Here is a 13,414-nt window from a genome sequence, read left to right on the forward strand (position 1 = left end):
GATGTTGTGGTATATTCCCTCTAAACCTACTTTGTTGAGGGTTCTTATCACGAATAGATGTTATACTTGTCAAATGCTTTTTCTGTGTCTACTGGAATGATCATATGGTTCTTACCCTTTCTCTTATTGATGTGATGTATCACATTCATTGATTTGTGAATATTGAACCACCCTAGCAACTCAGGAAAAAATCCCACTCGATCATGGTGAATGATTTTTTTAATCTGTTGTTGAATTGAGTTTGCTAGGACTTTATTGAGGATTTTTGCATCTATGTTCATTAGGGATATCGACCTGTAGTTCTCTTTTTTAGTGGTGTCTTTATCCAGGTTTAATACCACAGTAATGCTGGCTTCATAGAATGGATTTGGAAGTTTTCTTTCCTTTTAAAAAAATTTTTGGAATAGTTTGAGGAGGATAGGTAGTAACTCTTTAAATATTTGGTAGAATTCATCTGTGAGGCCACCTGGTCCTAGACTTTTGTTTGTTGGGAGTTTTTTGACTACTGATTCAATTTTTTTGCTGGTTATTGGTCTGTTCAAATTTTCTAGTTCTTCCTGTTTCAGTTTTGGTACATTATATGTTTCTAGGAATTTATCTATTTCTTCTAGGTTGTCCATTTTGTTGGCATAGTTTTTCATAATCTTCTCTTATAATTGTCTATATTTCTATGGTGTTGGTTGTTATTTCCCCTTTCTCATTTGTGATTTTATTTATTTTAGTCCTTTCTCTTTTTTTCTTAAATCTGGCTAGAGGTTTATCAAAGTTAATGATTTTTTTAAAACAACCAGCTCCTAGTTTCATTGATCTGTTCTATTTTTTTTTTTTTTTTTTAGTTTCTCTATCCTTTATTTCTGCTCTGATTTTTATTATTCCCTTCCTTCTGCTGGTTTTAGGTTTTGTTTGTTGTTCTTTTTCTAACTCCTTTAGGTGTAAGGTTAGGTTGTTTATTTGAGATTTTTCTTGCTTCTTGATGTAGGTCTGTATTGCTATAAACTTCCCTCTTACTGCCACTTTTGCTGCATCTCAAAGGTTTTGGACCATTGTGTTTATTTTCATTTGTTTCCACATACTTTTTTATTTCTTCTTTGATTTCCTGGTGGACCCATTCATTGCTTAATAGCGCGTTGTTTAACCTCCATTTTTTGTGGTGTTTCCAGATTTTATCTTGTGATTGACTACTAGTTTCATAGCATTGACACACACTCTTGATTCTATTTTTCCTATGGTGGTTTTCCCATACCAGTATATGATATAATTTATCATGTTTATTAATTATCAGCCTCTGCTCTCTAAATTCTAGTATGATAATATTTTTGCTCATTTTGTTTGGTGATATATGCTGGGGCCCTAGAACATTGTCTGGCATAGAGATGTTCAAAAATGTTTGTTGCACACATGAATGTAGTATGTAATGACTTTCTGAGTTGGGTCCAGAATCCTAATGCAGAACATGCTTTGATATTTTCTTTTCCCAATGTCAAAGGCATCTCTTAGTACACAAAACATTTTTTGTTTCTGTTTGTATCTGCAAAAAGAAGGAGGGGTATATGATGAAGGATAGTGATAAAAGGTGATATGGCTGGGATAAAAGGATGGTTTTGGCATTCACTACTTCCATAAAAATAATTTCTTCCTTTTGAAAGCTATGTTCTTTTTTTGCATTTATTCTTACTCAAGGCTTCTGTGTGGCAGCCCTTGCCCTTGTCATGGCTTATCAAGACCATATCACTGACTTTTATATTTAACAGCTTGGAAATTGTGTAAATAGAAATTTGCTTTACAGAAAAGTTAGGAGTGCCATCTAGTTTCCATGCAATAATGAACATCGTTACTTATGTCCTAGGTTGGTACCTGACCATGGCTCTTTGTCAGAGCTCCCAAGAGTTTTACCTCTTACCTTTCTCTTTCTCTCAAATTGAAAATGGGATAATAAGTATGCTCTCAGATCCAGGGTGATTTGAGGTATCTTAAAATTAGGTAGAATGGGCAGAGAGGAAAAATAAATTCAGAACTGTAATGCCATCTGTGTGTTCTTTAGCCAGGCTCCCCTTGCCTGTGGGACATGGTTCAACAAAGTCATTTGATACATTGGTATGTTCAGATTCTTAGCTGATCACTTTGGGTTTCTGTTCTCACTTGATATGTGAGTAATAAGCCCCAGTTTACCAACTGATGAGTGACTTAATAGAAAAAGGGAGAACAAGTGTCAACTTAATAAAATCAAGAAGCTACCCACAGAGAAAAGAAGCACTTTTCTTTTTAAGCCTAATTTGGGTTCTATATTTTAAAAAAATTGAGTGAGAATCTTTTCTCACTGCTCTCAGCTCAAGAAAGAAATAAGTGCCAAATGGCAACAATTCTCCTTAATTTTTTCCTTTCTTTACATTGAATTGGTGAAAATTACCCAATCTATACACCTATTACAAGTTGCTTGAGTGATTCCCAGAGAAGTGAGCTATATTCCTCTTTCCCTGCCCTGCTGCAGAGTATTTCAAGGCAGTATAGATGGATCAAGTGAAGATCTTTGACAAAAATACTTGCCTACTGCTAAGAGTTTATAGAGGTAGCTTTAAGCTGCTTAAACGTGTGCATATGGAATGAACTTTGACTAATTAGAATTATTTGGCCAAATGCCATGACATAGGGAAAAATAATAACTTCTTTGTCTAACCCATCATTTTACAGAGGAGAAAATCAATTTATAGATAGCTCAATACATATGAAGTAATGAGTATAAGAGCTTCACAAATATATAATATGAAATGAGATAGTGTAGCACAGTAAAGGAGCATGAAGTTTGGGATCAGGATGAGAAAGAGTTATATTCTTATTCTCCAATTTATTCACTGTGGGGCACTGGATAAATTACTGAAGCTCTGTGAGCCTCATCAATAAAATTGAAGTATTAATTCCTATTTCTTGTGATATAGCAGATAACTCTAAAAAATTAACAACAATAATAATTAAATAATTACATATTCCATGTACTCTCATAAGTGTTTTACATGTATGAATGTCCCAACAACTCTATGACTATCATATTACTATTATTCCCATTTTATAGAGAATTAGCTAGTCATGAAATTAAATGATCTATGTAAAGCACTGGGTATAGTTCCTGATATATGTTGTATAAGAAGTTTAAATTACCACCTCGGGCGCCTGGGTGGCTCAGTTGGTTAAGCGACTGCCTTCGGCTCAGGTCAGGATCCTGGAGTCCCGGGATCGAGTCCCGCATCGGGCTCCCTGCTCAGCAAGGAGTCTGCTTCTCCCTCTGATCCTCTTCTCTCTCGTGCCCTCTATCTCTCATTCTCTCTCTCTCAAATAAATAAATAAAATCTTTAAAAAAATTTAAAAAAATAAATTACCACCTCATCATCACCATCATTATCTTCATTGTCCTAGCTATTATTCTTATTTTATTAATATTATTTTAATTATTATATAGTAGACATTTTCTTCCATTTCTACACTTTCACACCCTATCTAACCCTGGGCACTAGAGCAGAATATTGTGGGTTTGGAGAAGAATTCTCCATTTACATCAAAGTTTCCACTATAACAAGTACAACAGCTATTAATTATTAATTAAACCTTGGTTTGAAATTAGTCATCTCCTTTTATGATTTTTTAATCCATAGGGCTTATTCTATAAAACAAGGTGTGACTCAAGATGTCTCCTGATGCTTGATTTCATACACATACACATTTTACTTTCACTTCAAATTATGGTTGTTTCTTTCAGGGTAGGTCATATTCATGATGCTGCACAATGGGATGGATAATGTAGATTTGTTCCAGCTCTCTTGAGATACACATGTTCTCAGGGAACATAGGGCTGTGCTGAATCCTCTGTTTTCGAAACCTTTTTGCAGATTTCCTCTTCCATGTCAATCATCTATAACTGATCAAAGATCAAACTCTTATGGTAGAGAAGAGGAAAAAAATACATTATCTAGCCATTCTTATTCATTAATTTGGTAGGCAATAAAACAGAGTACATGGAAAAAAAACTACCATTCTTACTCTTCGTATAAATATGGAGACATGTACATTTCAGGCTTGATACTTGTCATTTTCTAGGGCCATTAAAAGTAGACAAAGTGATCACGACAAAAAAGAAAAAAGTATTGATGAAATGCTATTTAACTTCCAAGCGACACATCTATCTAAGCTGTGAATAAAGCTATATTTCACACTTGATTTTAAATCTGCTGTTGTTAGTCTCGTATTTCAATTATGTCTCATTTTCCTAAAAGGATACATTTGGCTTGTAAGTCTCACAAACTAACAGCTGTTGGATACAGCATTTTAATTAAAACCTTTGCCTCAATACATTTTATAAGGCAAGCAGAATGTTTGCATGGAATGTTTGAGAAAAGTTTATCAGACTCTATTTAAGAAATGGGATATTGTAATAACTTTGGGCAATGTGAGATCCTGGTAGAGACCACAGTGATTTGACCAAAAGAACCCTAATTATTAGATTAAAAAATCAAGGAAAATATAAAGAAGCAATAAAGCTACATTTTGATAATTTATATAGTGGAGTAAAATCATGTTAATTACACAAAGTGATTTGTCTCTAAAAAAGAGAAGGTATCAAAACTGAAAAGGAACCCAAAAGATTAAATTCACCCATTATATATAGGAGAAGAAATTGGAAAGCCTTTCTGAGCCTTAATGGGTGTGATCTTCTCAGTTCTGAACAAATATTAAAGAGGTTAAATAAGATACAGAGAGGAATGAGTCTAGATTTTGTCTCTGACATTTTACAATTCTGTTAGGCTGGATTTTAAATCTCAGTTTATTCATCAATAAATTGAAAAAAATAGCACACACTTTATAAATATTTGTGAGGCCAAAAATGATGATATATCATATATTTACTGGCATCTGTGCAAAATAAACAATAAACATATTGCTGTTGCTGTGGTTATCACTTTTGTTATAATCATTATAATGATAATTATTATCATAATCATCATCATCCTCTACCTAAACTGTATCTTCTTCGTATGTTTCTTTTGTTCCCAAGCAAATGACATTGTTTTTTTCTTCCCTGTTCAAGGCTCTTGGACAGTATTACAGGTACTTCTCAATGCAGAAGGAATAGAAAAAAGTAAAAACATTTCATAGTGTTTATAACGTTAAGATTAATCTCACACATACACACACACAGCTCACAAATTTGAGAGTCAAAAAGTAGGAAGAGAAGACCCTAATCACATGGGAAATAACTTTTGTACATTCATGTATTTAAATACACAAGATGAAACTATAGAACACGTTAAGTAAGAAACTCCAAGCATAAAGTAGTATGTTTATCATTTTATTCATAGAAATTTCAAAGACTACTATATGGCCTTATATGTCAGGGAAACAATTGCCCTAGGTAATGTTATAACTAGAAGGAAGATTGAGGCAGGTTATAGAATACTCAAAATATTCTTTTTCTTCATATGCATAGTGGTTCTGTGGGAAAATTCAGAGAATTTTATTTTTATGATATGTGCATTTTCCCATATGGCTTCAGCAAAAAAGTACTTAAAATTACGAGTGAGAGGGGTGCCTGGGCAGCTCAGGTCATAATCCTGGGGTCCTGGGAGGGAGCCCAACATCGGGCTCCCTACTCAGCAGGGAGCCGACTTCTCCCTCTCCCTTTACCGCTCTCCTTGCTCTCTATCTTTCTCTCTCAAATAAATAAAATTTAAAAAAAAATGTGTGAGTAACTAATAAAAGTGAGGTCCAAGAAAGTTATCAACCAAAGTACCCTCTTTGAAACAGTTACTAGAATACTAAAGCAGAAAAAACACAAAGCAGGAGAGGGAAGTGAAAAATTAGAAGACAATGAAAAAACAATTAGAAACCATATTGAAAATGTAACAGAAGGAAATTTTCAGACCCTACTGAAAACGATTTTGTGAGCAAAGACTTTCCATCTGTATTACAACAGGACAGAACAGGGCCTAACACTAGTTTAATGTTTGGATTGTGTAACACATGGCTTGATTTAGTCAATCAAAGAAACAATGCATGTGTTTTAACAATGTGGTGGATGCTAAAAGTATATTAAAGTATTTTTATAATATAGAGAAGTTCAGTTTAACTTAAGGAAAGAGTAACTGATCTGGCTGACTAGTTCTTTGGAAAATTTTGTAAAGACCCTGGCCCTTGTTGTGAAGGCAGGTCCTCACTCCAGTACCATTTATATCACTTTATTTTCAGAAAGAAAGAGGAAATTCAGCCATAAACCTAACAGGCTATAACTTGCTAGTCTTTTAAGATTTTGTTGGGGTTTGTTGGGTCTCTGCTGGGCTTGAGAGTCCTCAGTGCATATGGCTGGGATAACCCTCATGGATTCCACAACCTTGGTTGTGTTTGTATTGGTTTTAATATCTTGAACTATAAAGACAGAGCAAGTTTGATTGATTAAAGCCCATTGTCCTTCTTGAGCCACAAGCAAAGGGCTGTTTGATTTTGTGTTTTCTCTAATCGGTACTTAAATTCCTATTTCCCTCAAGGTATCTGTAATAAAATTTGCCAGCTATTTAATAGTAACTAGGATACCTTGTACAGATTTCTCTGTTCATTTATTTTAATCCTGGTATTAGAATTCTAAAGGTCTTTTGATACCCAAATTGCTATCTTTTGAGGCGTGGTAGGTCTTTATGCTATAAATACTTTAGGTAATTCTAAGGAGGACAGATGAAATCTCAAAAAAATCTTCAGCTGTCATTTCCTTAGCTAGACTTCTTATATTATTATCAATAAGGTGAATGCATTGTTCTGTATACATAAGACTAACATTGTAACTTTTTAAAGAATTTACATAACATTGGAATTTATCGATATTAACACTTGACAAGTTTTATCACATTTAATATAATTATTTAAAATGATCAAATAATTCTTAGACCTCCATTAAAAAGGTAAAAATACAATACTGCTTTGGGTTTATACTTATATTAATAATTTACTGTATATACCTGTGAATGGCCTTGATGACAGAGTTGGATGAACTTCCAAAGTTAAGAAAACACATACATAACATATCCACAAGAGAAGAAAAATAAAAAGAGAAAACTCTTGCAGAGATCAAAACTCATAATTATTTCCCTACCGACAGTTTTGGATAGCATGCTGCTAATAGGTTAAAGAAAGAACTTAGGTGAAAGAATTCTGAAATATCATCTTAAAAAGACTCCAGCCAAATATCTCAGGCTATGAATTCATCAGATTGGAGCCAGCTAGGCAAGACTGAAATAATGAAAAATAACCCTGAAATAAAAAGCCTTTTGGGAAAGGTGACTTTGCATGTTTTTCCTTTCTCTAATTCAGGTATCAACAACCACCTGAAAATTTAAATCTCATCTAATTAAAAAAAATAATAAAAATTCTAGATTTAATCATCAAAGTGCTTTTAAGAGCAACACATGGTTTGTTGCCTTTAAATGAGCAATAGTAAATGATGAAATGTTAGAATTTTCCTACAATATCTTTTTCAATTCTTGATCTTAAAGCATATTCTTCTGTGAGATATTCAATAAATTATTATTCTATAAGATGGTTAGCTTTTGATGTTTTCAGAAACATGAAAATTCAAATTTGGTAGCAATCTGTTGAGTCTTGGAATCCTTCAAGAAAGATATCAAATGACAGAAGTTTTATCTCTTATTCTTGACTTGCGGTGAATGTTTTAATGATATCAATATTTTGTAACAATGGATATCAAATACAAAGTCTTTAAAATGTGTTTTACCATAATTCATTCTATAAAGTAATGTTATTTGATTATATTTCACATTTTTCTTTTTTTTATTTTTTAAAGATTTTATTTATTTATTTGAGAGAGAGAATGAGAGATAGAGAGCACGAGAGGGAAGAGGGTCAGAGGGAGAAGCAGACTCCCTGCTGAGCAGGGAGCCCGATGCGGGACTCGATCCCGGGACTCCAGGATCATGACCTGAGCCAAAGGCAGTCGCTTAACCAACTGAGCCACCCAGGCGCCATATTTCACATTTTTCATTTAATTTTCTTATTTCCCATTTTCTCCATGATTATAAAATAAAACTAGGCCCAAAAATGTCCAGAATATTATAAGGAAATGAAACAAAGTAGAAGGTAAAAGAAAGGAAAACTTATATTTCCCGCTCCTACCATCTATGAAGTATAATTGCTTGCATCTATTTTCATTTAATTCTCACAATAGCTCATAATATACCAATTTTATTTCCATTTTTTCTATGTTAACAGTGGGACTCAAAGCAGGGTAAGAGTAGCGAAGTGATTGTCCATTTTTACAAAACTGTAAGTGGAGAACCTTGGAGTCAAGACCAAGATAGTGTTACAGCTAGTTCTTGTACATTTCAAAGCATCACAACCTGTATTTTCTGAAATAAATTTTGGTAAATGTTTGTTTGTTGTAAAACAAACAAACAAAAATCTAATAAAATTTCCTCTGCTACATTTCTGAGAAATAAGCATTGTGTTTTTTCCCTTTGGTAATGGAACAAAGAGGATTAAATTCCTGCTTAATTTTATTGTGGTTCATGGGAATAAAGAATATTAGAGAAAATCTGGCAAAAAGTTAATTTATTTTAGGATTTATTGGTGTTAAATGAGATGAAATCACATAATCTTTTACATTTGACATTAAAAATGGAAGGGTAGCAGATGTCTGTACTTAGTGTCTTGAATGCTGAAAGTATGAGGCATAAAGATCCAGCTAGGTTGCAATAGATGGCCAGGTAATAGAAAGAAGTAAATGCTATTAAAAAAAGAAAGAAAGAAAAAAGTAAGCACTATTAGAAGCTGGTCTAGGAAATTTCTGGTAGTATTTGTAATAGCTAAAGTGCTGGTTTTTATTTGTCTGTGGCACACCATTCAAGGGAATAACTGTAGATTCCTTTAGTATCCAAGCATAATCGTAGGATGTCAGAATTATACAGGATGACTGAATCCATCAAATCTTTACAGATTAGGTAGGGAAATTAAGGAATAATACATGCCTTAAAAATATACAATAGATTTTAACCTGAAGGTGCAATCATAAAGCTAATGTCCTCATAGAAAGATGGCAATCTTTTTGACATTCAGCAATGCAAAAACAATCAGAAGAGAGAAAAATCAATGAGGGACGGTGTTTCAGAGGCAATTTTGAGATATATCTATGGGCAAGGAAAAATGAATAGAAGAAAAGAGGCTATGCCAGGCCAATGTTTCTTTACTTTGAACGCTTATATCACTGCTGGCAAAAAACAAACAAACAAACCAAAAATGTGATTTACCCTTATCCATGTTGTCAATCCAGAACCTGAGATTAACTTTCAGATGACCATTATAAAAATGGTATCACAAATCATAGGCACTTATTACTATAAATATAGTAGATAACTAGCATCTATAATAAAAATATGACATTGTCTTTTAAAAGTCTACTACAATTACCTATATATTGGAGCAGAAGAGAGTTATCAAAGTATGCCTGAGATAAGCAAAGAAAATGAAAGACAAGATAAGCAAGCAAAAAAAAAGAGAAAATTTTAGAGGAGTAGATTGAGGAAATGTAGAGCAATTATGGTACAGTTTCAGGTTTTACCAACTGACAAAAATAAATGAGCCAAACATACAATGAGGGAATGCTGCATGAATGAATTGGTTGAAACTGGAATTCAGTTTCAAAGAATAACTTTTGGCAGAGTAGAAAGTGCAAGGTTGGCTTAGGAATAGGAGTGTGATGGAGTGGGATGTTTGGAGAGGCCTTCTTTTATAATTTCTTATTTTCAAATATATGGAAGTAGATAAATGGCATTTACATTAAAAATATGTCAAAATGGCATCTAGCCCTAGGATAAGAAAATAGTAATTTCTCCTCTGGCAAAGAAGCCAAAATTGACAAGAAATGACATTTCACAGATACCAAGTGCAGCCTCGTTACACGCTGGGCATATTAAGTGAACAAAAATGAGACTTTTATAGGAAAGATGTAGTGTATTAGACACAGACAATTTCATTCAAATGGTTTAAATCCTTTGCCTATGCTTAAAACAGTGTTAGATTAAACAAAAAATATCTACTTCAAATCTTAAATATTTCACATACTATATATCCCGGAAAACCCTAGTCACAAGGAGATCATATTGAAGGGAGGAAAGCTCACAATCCTTCTTTTCTTCTTTTTTTCCCCACTATTCTGAGTGTTTCCCCCATAAAAATGTAAAAGAATAAGGATATTATTGTAGCATGGAATGGATAAGAAGGTAGTAAATCTCTTTCTTCATACATAATGTATTTTTTCTACAAAAATAATTTAAACAGTAACACGGGAATATTTGCATATTCCACTCCATAGTCATCTTAATAATTTTCTGAAAGTAAATGATTAGATGCAATTATATAATTTTTTTTCAAATTTCTCCATCTTTTTTAAATACACAGTCAAATAGAAACTGCAACAGATTGGAATCCATACAAGCAGAATGACACACAAATCTAGCTGCTCCAAGTGTAAACCCCTTTCTACTCATTGCTCTTGGACCTTTCTTGTCTTTTGGCCACACGGTTTGAGATATAGAATAATTTATTAGTTAGCAAAGCAGTGCCATATTACCAATATGACTATTTGGGAATAAAAAAATCAAAATATTTTGCATTGCTCTTAGTGCAATATGAAGTAGAAGATAGTGGTTAAGGTCTGTCTGGGCCATTGGTTGACTGCCCAGTGGGGTCAGAGGCAAAAGAAAGCATCCTATATGAGAGTTGAAAATACAGAGTAAGATAAAAGAAAAATCTAGTTAATTTTTTGAGCATGAATCTGAAATAAAAGGAAATTTTATTGCTGTGATAATAATCAATAGTAGAATAGCACTCATTAAACTATGTGATTTCTCAAGAGATAGAAAAGGAAAAAAAGATTAATAAAGGTGAAATGTGCGGCTCTTTACCCCTTTCTAGTAATTTTAATGATCCTTTGAACATTATATCGGTGATAGTAACAATGGTCTCTCTGCAAGAATAATTAGAACATTCAAAAGAGAAATTGTTCTACTAATTTCTTACCCTGGCATCTGAGATGGCCCCACTCCTATACTGTGTATGTCAGTCATAACAAAAATCTCTTTACAGAGTTCTCTCCTTGATTCATTAGACCAGATTCAGCAAAATGTTAGCAAGCAATGTTCAGAAACTCAAAAGACTTGGGCATATAAAACTCCCTCCTGTGCAAGGACACACTGACCTCATTAGACTAGTGATTTTAACTTCAGTCCTATGTATGGATTACCAAAGACACAGTTCAGAAAACATTAAATACCATATCAGAGATACAAGGTTCATAAGGATTTGTAAGCATTCTAAAGAATACATCTTATAAAATTAATCTTATTTCTTTCATTGACAGATTAAAGAAATTGCATAGAGAGTGCACAATGACGTCAAAGAATTGTGAAGTTCTATTCAGGTATCACTGTGAATAAACAAAACAAAATGTGTGTAGGTGGGGGGGTTATATCTAAGAACTATTAAAAAATTATAAACTGATTTATAAATATTAGTATCTGCAGTTACTATTAATATAACCCTTAATATGTACCAAATACATTTTTACATGTTTTGGAGTTCAGAGGGGGTAAAATTCTTGTTTAAGACCACATACCTAACAATTAACAAAAAATGTACCCCCCAAAAAGAAAAAAACAAACAAAAAAGAATCTTACTCATTGACATCATTTAAAGAAGAATTTTTGGACATGAGATCCAAGTTTTTCCTAGCATCTCTCCAACTCAACATAACTTAGTAGGATATAGAGGACATATACATAAAGCTCTATGAGACATGATATGCATCTGATAGTTAAAAAATGTATAAAGAACTAGGGGTAGTTGGGTGGCTCAGTTGGTTAAGTGTCTGACTCTTGGTTTCAGCTCAGATCACAATCTCAGGGTCCTGAGATGGAGCTCCACTTAGGGCTCCATGCTCAGCGGGGAGTCCTCCTTGTCCCTCTGCTCTCAGCCCACCCCCTCTCTGCCACTCGCCCTCTCGTTGCATGCTTGTGCTATCTCTCTCTCAAATAAATAAAGAAAATCTCTAAAAAATGTATGAAGAACTAAAACATTTTAGAGATTTAGGCTTGCAATATGATTAATTTTAACAGATATAAATGTGAGAATGTGCAGTTAGTTTCCAAACTTTAAAAATAAATAATTTATTCTAGGTATATAAGCTGGTTCAATATTTGAAAAATCAATTAATGTAACCCAGCATATCAACAGGCTAAACAGAAAAATCATATGATCACATTAATTGATGTGGAAAATTCATGTGACAAACTACAACTGCAATTCATGATAAAATAAACTAGAAAAAATAGGAAATTTCTCTACTTCATAAAAACATCTTTGAGCAACCAAGAGCTAACATAATACATAATGGTGAGAGATTGGGTACTCCCTCCCTACACTCCAAGCCATCTTCTCTCACTACTTTTATTCAACATCGCCCAGGGAAGCCCTATTTAGTTCAATCATACAAGAAAAGAAAATGTATGCAGATGGGAATATAAAAATAATAAAATAACAAATTCCTTTCTTCACAAATGACATGATTGTCTATGTAAAAATTGACTTAATTGTCCAGAAATACAATTTCCTATGACAACAAAAAAATGACGTTCTTGGATATAAATATAACAAAATATGTCTAAGATCTGTATGTAGAAAATAATAAAACATGGATGTAAATCATTACAGAAGATCTAAATAAATGGAAAGATGGTTTTTGTTCATAGATTGGAAGGCTCAGTACTGTTAAAATGCCAGTGTTTCCCAGCTTGATCTATGGATTCAATACAATTCAATTCAAAATACTAGCAAGGTGTTCTATTGATATTGATAAGCTGATACCAAAATTTAAAAGGAAATGCAAAGAACCTAAAATTGCCAGTAAAAAAGTGAAGATCAGTGTTGGAGGACTCACACTATCAATTTTAAGACTAATTATAAAGCTACAGTGATCAAGGCTGTGCTGTACTAGCAAAAGACGTACAGATCAATGGAACAATATAGACAGTTCAGACGGAGACTTGCACAAATATACTCAGCTGATTACTGACAGAGGCATAAAGCCATTCAACAGAGAAAGAACAGCAAATGGTTCTAGGACAATTTGATATTGATATGCAACAAGAACCAAAGTACCTGGACATAGATCTTGCATATTTCACCAAAAATAACTTAAAATAGGACATAGATCTAAATATAAAATGCAAAACTGTGAAGCATATCTTTTAACAATGAAACGTATATAGCTTTATTAATAATGTGTAAGAAGTCGTACTCTGGCACAGTCAAATATTCCCTATCTCAGCAGAAAGCAAACACAATGTCTGAAAACCCTTTCCTAACATTCAGA

The sequence above is a fragment of the Callorhinus ursinus genome, unplaced genomic scaffold (assembly GCF_003265705.2).
Source record: "Callorhinus ursinus isolate GAN/ISIS: 27379988/994484 unplaced genomic scaffold, GSC_fseal_2.0 scaffold21, whole genome shotgun sequence".
Lineage (NCBI taxonomy): Eukaryota > Metazoa > Chordata > Mammalia > Carnivora > Otariidae > Callorhinus > Callorhinus ursinus.